The sequence below is a fragment of the Coregonus clupeaformis genome, chromosome 10, assembly GCF_020615455.1.
Source record: "Coregonus clupeaformis isolate EN_2021a chromosome 10, ASM2061545v1, whole genome shotgun sequence".
NCBI lineage: Eukaryota > Metazoa > Chordata > Actinopteri > Salmoniformes > Salmonidae > Coregonus > Coregonus clupeaformis.
The window spans coordinates 281,175-290,210 of NC_059201.1; positions in this window are offsets into that span (position 1 = coordinate 281,175).

Consider the following 9,036-nt stretch of genomic DNA (forward strand, 5'->3'; position numbering starts at 1 on the left):
AAACGCTATATACCATCTAGGCTACAGATAAAATGTGTTAGGGTTGGTTTCCCAAGGATTCTCCTTTTAAGAGTTAAATATATAAATACCCTTCTTGTGTTTCATGATTTGTGTTCAACATATCGTTTTTATTAAACAAATGTTTTACCCACAACAAGATGCTGGTGTAACTGTTGCTGTATGATCTACTAGCTTAAAAGCTGATAACGCCATTAATTGTCTTTTGGAAGGGGGTGGAGACATGGCCAGCACCACTGGTCATAAAACAGGAGGATGATGATGATGACATGGAGTCTCAAGGTCAGTGGAAGTTATTATTTTAATGTATGTTTAATACAAAACAGACAAGCTGAGCTTTACTCTTCTTTGAAACAATTATAGCTTCTGTATTGGCCAATATGTTGGGTCACTGTGAAACATCCCTGTAAAATGTATTGTTGGTGACTTCCTTTCCAGGTTACAGTGAGTGGATTCCAGAGACTCACAAGGCCAACCAGAATATCACAGGAGAAAGTGATGAGCCAGAAAGAAGTCAAGCCTCTGGGGGATCCAAAGAACTTGGACTCGACGACTTCAACAGAGAACAGAGCAGGGGCGGTGTGTTCATTAGGGCGATATGGGCGACGCACTGCCAAACGGGAAAAGGAAGGGATTTTTTTTCTAATCAATTATATCACGGCAACAGTAGTTATCAGTGTTCTAATCTAGACGTCTGATCTGCCACTAAATGTCCAATCAGGCTAAAGTCGTGCTTCAAATGGCCCCGCCCCTTTTGGGGCGATTTCAGTCAGGTTGAAAATCGCCCCAGAAGTCTCTCATAGACTCTCATGTAAAATCTTTTTTTTCTCAAATATCAGAGCTTTCAATACAATCTCTATGGGTTCCGGGAGGGCTTGCACTTACGCGCTTTCGTCATACGTAACATAACCATGAACGTAACTAAGAAAAGAGCGGGTAGCAGCGTCAATCAATTCACGTACTACTGTCAAGATGGCTAGCGTTCAGTGCAACTCGATTGTCTCTTTGAAATAAGTTCCTTTTTGTCTGCGAACAAATCAAGATAAATTGGCAACGAAACAATTAGGACCTCCCAGACCAAATTTAATAATTCAACAGGTTTCTACTAAAGGGGGAAAGTCCTACACCCGAGGATTTTCCAAAAATTGGTACGAACGAAAAACCTGGCTAGCAGGCTGCGATGTAGCTAATGCAGTCTTCTGCTACCCTGCTTACTCTTTCACCCTGAAGGCGGCACGGCAGACAGCACCGCTTGGACAGTGACTGGTGTAACGGACATGCACCATCTTTCAGAAAAGATTAAGAAACATGAGCTGTCAAAGACCCACATGGATAGCTGTTTGAGATTGTCTGCTTTGGGGAGAGTGAACATTGCCACTCAACTGGATGAGGGATACAGGCTAGCTGTCCGCCGCCACAACGATGAGGTTAGCAAGAACCGCCACATCCTCAGCCGGCTAATCCAGTGTGTGAAGTTTTGCGGAGTGTTTGAGTTAGCTTTGCGAGGCAAAGATGAAACTGAGTGCTCCACCAACCCTGGTATTTTTCTTGGACTTGTCAACTTTGTGGCACAATTAGATGAGGTGTTTTATGGAAATGCATATTGTTTATGCAGTGTTGAGGAATGTGAAAGAACACCCTTGATTATTTTTACTGTGATAACTTATTTTGCTTTTGTAAGCCAACACTTTTGAGATCAGTCAATAAATGCTTCTGGTATTGACTTATATGCTGCCCCTGTCTTCATGTTGTTGCTGGACATATCTTTTTTAAAATGTGTGTAGGTCACCTAAATCATCAGAAAAATTGCCCCCCCTGAGAATTTTTTCAGGAGCCGCCACTGGAACAGAGTCAGTTGCTGGTGTCAACTGGGGATGCTGCAGCACCCATAAAGAATAAATATAATAATATAAATATAAAAAGGAACACCTGTGAAATATGTGGAAAGATTGAGACCAATAAAGGCAGAATGACAAGTCACATGATAAAACACACAGGGCTGCCCTTTAGCTGCGATATCTGTGGCGAGAAATTCAAGCGTCGAGACTTCTTGACCAGACACAAACGCTCCAAACACAACCCAGGGATCACTTACAGTTGCTCGGTGTGTGGAAAAACCTTCCGGCAGGCCACATCTCGTGACACGCATGAGCGTGGTCACACTGGAAAAAACTATTGGTGCTCAGACTGTGGCGAGACGTTCAAGGAGCGCAGGGATCGTGACACGCATGATTGCATTGTTTACAAGGGAGAACGGCCCTTCAGCTGCTCCGAGTGTAACAAGGACTTTCAAAGGCTGTACCATCTCAAAGAACACCAGCTGAAAAAGCACCCTCTAATGGTGGAGCAGACTGTCGACCCAGAGCCTGAGTCAAAGCACTTTGAGGACCAACAGAGTCAGTTTGAGTCAGCGGAGAGTTCTGAAAAATCTATAAGGAGTGAAGCAATACGGTACACCTGTGAAATATGTGGAACAACTTGGGGGACTAAAGGTGGCATGACCAAACACATGGTAATACACAGAAAGAAGCGCTATACCTGCGATGTCTGTGGCAAGGTATTTAGGCTCAAATCCCTGTTCACCATACACCAGCTCAGACACAAGGGAGACCGGGCCTTCAGCTGCTCACAGTGCAACGAGGACTTTAAAAATATGTACTATCTTAAAAAACACCAACTTGAAAAGCACCCTTTAAAGGTGGAGCAGCCATGTTCTGATTATGATACTGCCATGGTAGTTCAGGGAGCACAGCCTTCTATTGACAGCAACCTGAAGGTAGATATGAGTACCCTAGGTGGACAAGTTCAGGTCGCACAGCCTCAGTTGAATAAGTACCAATGTCAGACTACTCCTGTAAATGTCAGCTCCCTTTTGGACCCCACTGCAAATGACAAGTGAAATGGCTTCAACTGAATGAAGTCGTTTTGTAAATTTAAAAACAAGGATAAACATGAATAAAGGGGCAACAGTGTGTAGAACAGCGACGGGACTGGAATTTGATGGGACTGGCAGGGGATAACATATGTTCAGAGGCCGGTGGCTTTCACTGCACATCTTTCCTCAGGCACCTGGATGATTAAAAAAAAGAAGCAATTATTTGATTCTAATCCTCATGTTAATTTATTTTAGGCCGTATTTTGTTACTTGCAACCGTGCAGCATCAGTTTGACAGTATTCTTCAGCCAATATTCTATATTGTTTTGAGTGTTGTGTTGCTTTGGCAACATTGGATTTTATCTTTCATGCCAATAAAACGTATTTGAATCTGGAGATAAGGGTGTCATTGCGGCCTGTAATTCGTGGTGTTCCTGCATCTGCTAGCTAGGACTCTGGTGCACAGGCTGGAGGCGGGGGTGACACCGGTAGACAGTGCCGCAGTTCTGTTAGCGTTATGGCGAGGGCAGGTGCTCGGTGAAGGACACTGTGTGCTAGCCTATCGAGTTAGCTAGAACTCCGGTACACAGGCATGGGTAACACCACCGGTAGCTAGCTAGCTAGGACAGCGGTAGACAGTGTTCTTCGCCCCCAGTCTGCCGAGCACTGCTTTTCCGCAGTTCTGTTGAAGTTATTGTCTGTTTTATTTTTTACATCACTTCCTCACAGCGCTTTGATTAAGAGAGGGGTGGGGTGGCTGGTATATCTGCTATCCAACACATTAACAGATTACACATACATTTTAAGCTAAAACATTGCACATTAATTATACTACAATGATGTCATAGCCTAAATAAAAACAAATACTTTTTATTTGACCCACATTTTAATAAAATAGAGAAAATCCAGAAGATCAAAAGAGTCATGTAAACACAAGCCACATGCAGGAACCAATGGGATGCTCGGTGGGGGGAATGCCCACATGCAGGAACCAATGGGATGCTCGAGGGGGGGAATGCCCACATGCAGGAACCAATGGGATGCTCGGGGGGAATGCCCACATACAGGAACCAATGGGATGCTCGGTGGGGGGAATGCCCACATGCAGGAACCAATGGGATGCTCGGTGGGGGGAATGCCCACATGCAGGAACCAATGGGATGCTCGGGTGGGGGGGAATGCCCACATACAGGAACCAATGGGATGCTCGAGGGGGGGAATGCCCACATGCAGGAACCAATGGGATGCTCGGGGGGTAATGCCCACATACAGGAACCAATGGGATGCTCGGTGGGGGGAATGCCCACATGCAGGAACCAATGGGATGCTCGAGGGGGGGAATGCCCACATGCAGGAACCAATGGGATGCTCGGTGGGGGGAATGCCCACATGCAGGAACCAATGGGATGCTCGGTGGGGGGAATGCCCACATGCAGGAACCAATGGGATGCTCGGTGTGGGGAATGCCCACATGCAGGAACCAATGGGATGCTCGGGGGGAATGCCCACATACAGGAACCAATGGGATGCTCGGTGGGGGGAATGCCCACATGCAGGAACCAATGGGATGCTCGGTGGGGGGAATGCCCACATGCAGGAACCAATGGGATGCTCAGTGTGGGGAATGCCCACATGCAGGAACCAATGGGATGCTCGGGGGGGAATGCCCACATACAGGAACCAATGGGATGCTCGGTGGGGGGAATGCCCACATGCAGGAACCAATGGGATGCTCGAGGGGGGGAATGCCCACATGCAGGAACCAATGGGATGCTCGGTGGGGGGAATGCCCACATACAGGAACGCCCCAAATTGTTGGCCGCAATCACAGACTATTGAATCTGGACAGCTAGGGTTGTACAAGCAATGTTGCGTTTTATATTTTTGTTCAGTATACATGTAAAATGTTGGTCCCATGTTTCATGAGATGTAATAAAAGATCCCATAAATCTTCCATACACACAAAAAGCTTATTTCTCTCAAATTTTGTGCACAAATTTGTTTACATCCCTGTTAGTGAGCATTTCTTATTTGCCAAGATAATCCATCCATCTGACAGGTGTGGCATATCAAGTAGCTGATTAAACAGCATGATCATTATACAGGTGCACCTTGTGCTGGGGACAATAAAAGTTCACACAACACAATGCCACAGATGTCTAAAGTTTTGAGGGAATGTGCAATGTTCAGTTCTCTACCATAAGTCGCCTCCAACATCATTTTAGAGAATTTGGCAGTATGTCCAACTGGCCTCAAAACCGCAGACCACGTGTAACCACGCCAACCCAGGACCTCCACATCCGGGATCGTCTGAGGCGGTGCTGAGGAGTATTTCTTTGTGGGGAAAAAGTCATTATGGTTGGCTGGGCCTGGCTCCCCAGTGGGTAAGCCTATGCCCACCCATGGCTGTGCCCCTGCCCAGTTGTGTGAAATCCATAGATTAGGGCCTAATTTATTTATTTCTATTGACTGATTTCCTTATATGAACTGTAACTCAGTAAAATCTTTGAAATTGTTGCATTTATGTTTTTGTGCAGTGTAAATCAAAGTGATGGAATTGATAGATCTTTCTTCTGACTTATCAGTTGTTCCAGTAACAGCTTTCCTTTAATAGGTTTGTCAACTTTACATGTTTTTTGAGAGGAATAAAAATAAGTCAATGTGATTTTACATTTTATTATTTTACAACACAAATATTGATAACAGCAGGAAAATTAAGGAGGCAGTTAACTATTATTTACAAAGATTGTCTATTATATTGACAAGATATTCGAGTGACTGCTCTAACAATGAAATACATGTCCTCAAATATGGAAGGAAGGAGGTGAGATCAGACCGGACCAGAGCCATGTAGTTAGAGAGTTAGGTCATTGGTTTCTGCGTTATGATGCAGATAGTACTTGACACTTCAACATTCTATGGAAACCATGTTAGCGCTCCATTAACATTACATGGGGAATATTTAAACAATGCTATGTAACTGAATATCTAGAATTTAATACAATATAAACAATTCTAAGTTGGCCAAATTCTATAAGGGTGCGTTCGTAAATTGTCTCCAGTGTGTCAGAGTGCGCTCTGGGTCATTCGTAAATTCAGAGCATTGTCAGATTGCCTGTTCAGAGCATCTTGCTCTCAGAGGAGCGTTCAGAGCGCACACTGGACGCTCTGGCTGAGGAGTAGGGTTGATCTGAGCGATCTGAGCGTTCTGACCTCACAATGGCAGTCAAGCACCCAAGCTAACTGGCTAAAGCTGGCTAGCTTGCTAGCTCCTTCCAGACACAAATAAGAGAACACCTCACTCTGACCATTTTACTCGCCCTAGCAGAGCTGGTTAGGCTGTTTTCATGTTTTCTAGAGCTTTAGTGACTGTAACTGCAATTTAATTACTTTTTTTGCCGACATTTACTGACACCGGTCATATTCAGCAGGTGTTGCAAGTTCATAAATTCATCAGTTATTCTGCGCTCTGGCACACTTAGACCAGAGTGCTCTGAAATCAGAGTAGATAGCCAGAGTGAATTTACAAACGCATCCTAAATATGGCTCCAGATGGGACCATTCTAGAAAATGAGAGGGCAGATACGCCTTTTCGCTCCTCCATTGTACTTGATTGATGAATTAAGGTCACTAATTAGTAAGGAACTCCCCTCACCTGGTTGTCTAGGTCTTAAAAAAAAAAAAAACCTGCAGGCACTCAGCCCTCTGTGGAATGAGTTTGACACCCCAGAGATGGAGGACTCATCTTTGTATCTGTGCCATTATAGCTTCTGTGACAGAGTGGGTAGCGCTATTGAGGCTAAATCCATTTTAAAGTAGTAAATGTTCTTTGTCATTGGCTGATTGCTCCCAACCATAGAATGAATAGAACGGGTGTCCCCATTCAAGTCAATGATGTGGGGGACTGGTGGCCATTGCAAGTGTAGACATAGGAGCAAAGCAGGAAGTAAAAGCAGGAATTGTACCCACAAGGCGTATGTGGCAGGGGCTCCTAACGATCACAGATTACAAAAAGAAAGCCAGCCACGTTGCGGACATCAACACCTTTTTCTCACGCTTAGAGCACAACGACGACGCTGAGCTGCCGAGGAGAGCCCCAAAGGACAACGAGGGCTATGTACTTACGGTCTCCAGGGAGGACGTATGGAAGTAATTCAAACGTGTTAACCCTCGCAAGGCTGCCGGCCCAGACGTCATCCCTAGCCACGCCCTCAGAGCATGTGCAGACCAGCTGGCTGTTGTGTTTTCTGACATTTTCTCTCTAACTCAGGCCACTACCCCCACATGCTTCAAGATGTCCACTATCATCCCCGTGCCCGAGAAAGGGAAAGTAGCTGAACTGAATGACTGTCGTCCCGTAGCACTCACCGCCGTCATCATGAAGTGCTTCGATAGGCTAGTCAAAGACCATATCACCTCCTCCCTGCCCAACACACTCGACCCTCTCCAATTCGCCTACCACCCTGACAGATCCACAGATGATGCAATGGCCATTGCACTGTACACTGCCCTCACCACACCTGGACAAAAGGAATGCATATGTTAGGATGTGTTCATCGACTACAGCTCAACCTTCAATACCATAGTGCCCTCTAAGATCACCACAAAGCTCACGGCCCTGGGACTGAACTCCTCCCTTTGCAATTGGGTCCTGGACTTCCTGACGGACCGCCCCCAGGTGGTGAAGGTAGGCAACATTACCTCCTCGACACTGATTCTCAACATGGGGGCCACACAAGGGTGCGTCCTCAGTCCCCTCCTGTACTCCTTGTATACCGACGACTGCGTGGCCTCACACAGTTCCAACTCCATCCTCAAGTTCGCTGACGACACAACCGTAGTAGGCCTGATTACCAACAACGACGAGATTGCCTACACGGAGAAGGAAGGCACTCTGACGGCGTGGTGCCAGGTAAACAACCTCTACCTCAATGTCAGCAAAACAAAGGAGCTGATTGTGGACTTCAGGAGGAACCAGGCTAGGCACGCCCCCATCCTCATCAACAGGGCTGCCGTATAGATGGTCAAAAAGGATAAGTTCCTTGGCGTGCACATCCTCGAGAAGCTGAAATGGTCAAACCACACGGACACCGTGGTGAAGAAGGCACGTCAGCGACTCTTCAACCTCAGGATGCTGAAGAAATTTGGGCCTGTCCCAGAGGGCCCTCGCAGTGTTCTACAGAAGCACCATCGAGAGCATACTGCCGGGCTGCATTACAGCCTGGTACGGCAACTCCACCGCTGCGGACCACAAGGCATTACAGAGGGTGGTTCGCTCAGCCGAATGCACCATTGGGTGCACACTGCCTGCCCTCCAGGACATCTACAACACCAGGTGTCACAGGAAGGCCAAGAAGATAATCAGGGACCCCAGCCACCCGAGCCACGGCCTGTTCTCCCTGCTTCCTTCACTCAGACGCGGGCAGTACAGGAGCATCAGGGCAATAACTGGAGGACTGGCCAATAGTTTCTACCCCCAGACCATCAGGCTGCTGAACAGTCACTAGGCAGCTACCTGCCCCCTCCTGTCTCCCTCCTGTCCTCCTCCTGTCTCCCTCATGTCCCCCTCCTGCCTCCCTCCTGTACCCCTCCTGCCTCCCTCCTGTCTCCCTCCTGTCCCCCTCCTGTCCCCCTACTTAATTAATCAATCAAGTACAAGGGAGGAGCGAAAACCCGCAGACACTCGGCCCTCCGTGGAATGAGTTTGACACGTGATCGAAATCTAAATAATCTAAATCAATCTTTGCTGTGCTTTGTTTAAACTGACATTATAAAATAAATATAATTGAATGAACCACATCAGTTAGCATCATTTAAATGAACATTAACACGAAAATCATTGCAAGTGTACCCATGCGTTTACCAGTCAATTTGCTAAGTTTAGAGGTTCCAGACCTATTATATTTCTATGTTCCCAACTCATAGGAATCCCCACCCAGTTGACTACTTTAAAATGGGAGAAGCCCTCAATGGCAATGTCCATGCTAAAATGGGTTAGCTATCTCTATGACAACAGTCACAACTTCCGATAGTTGTTGTTTTTAACCCCAAAGTTTGCGAGATGCCTTGTGTGTCCACTTATCAGTGCATTCGTAACAACCTACCCATTACAACACGTATATTCGGGCAAATAAGCCTAGCAA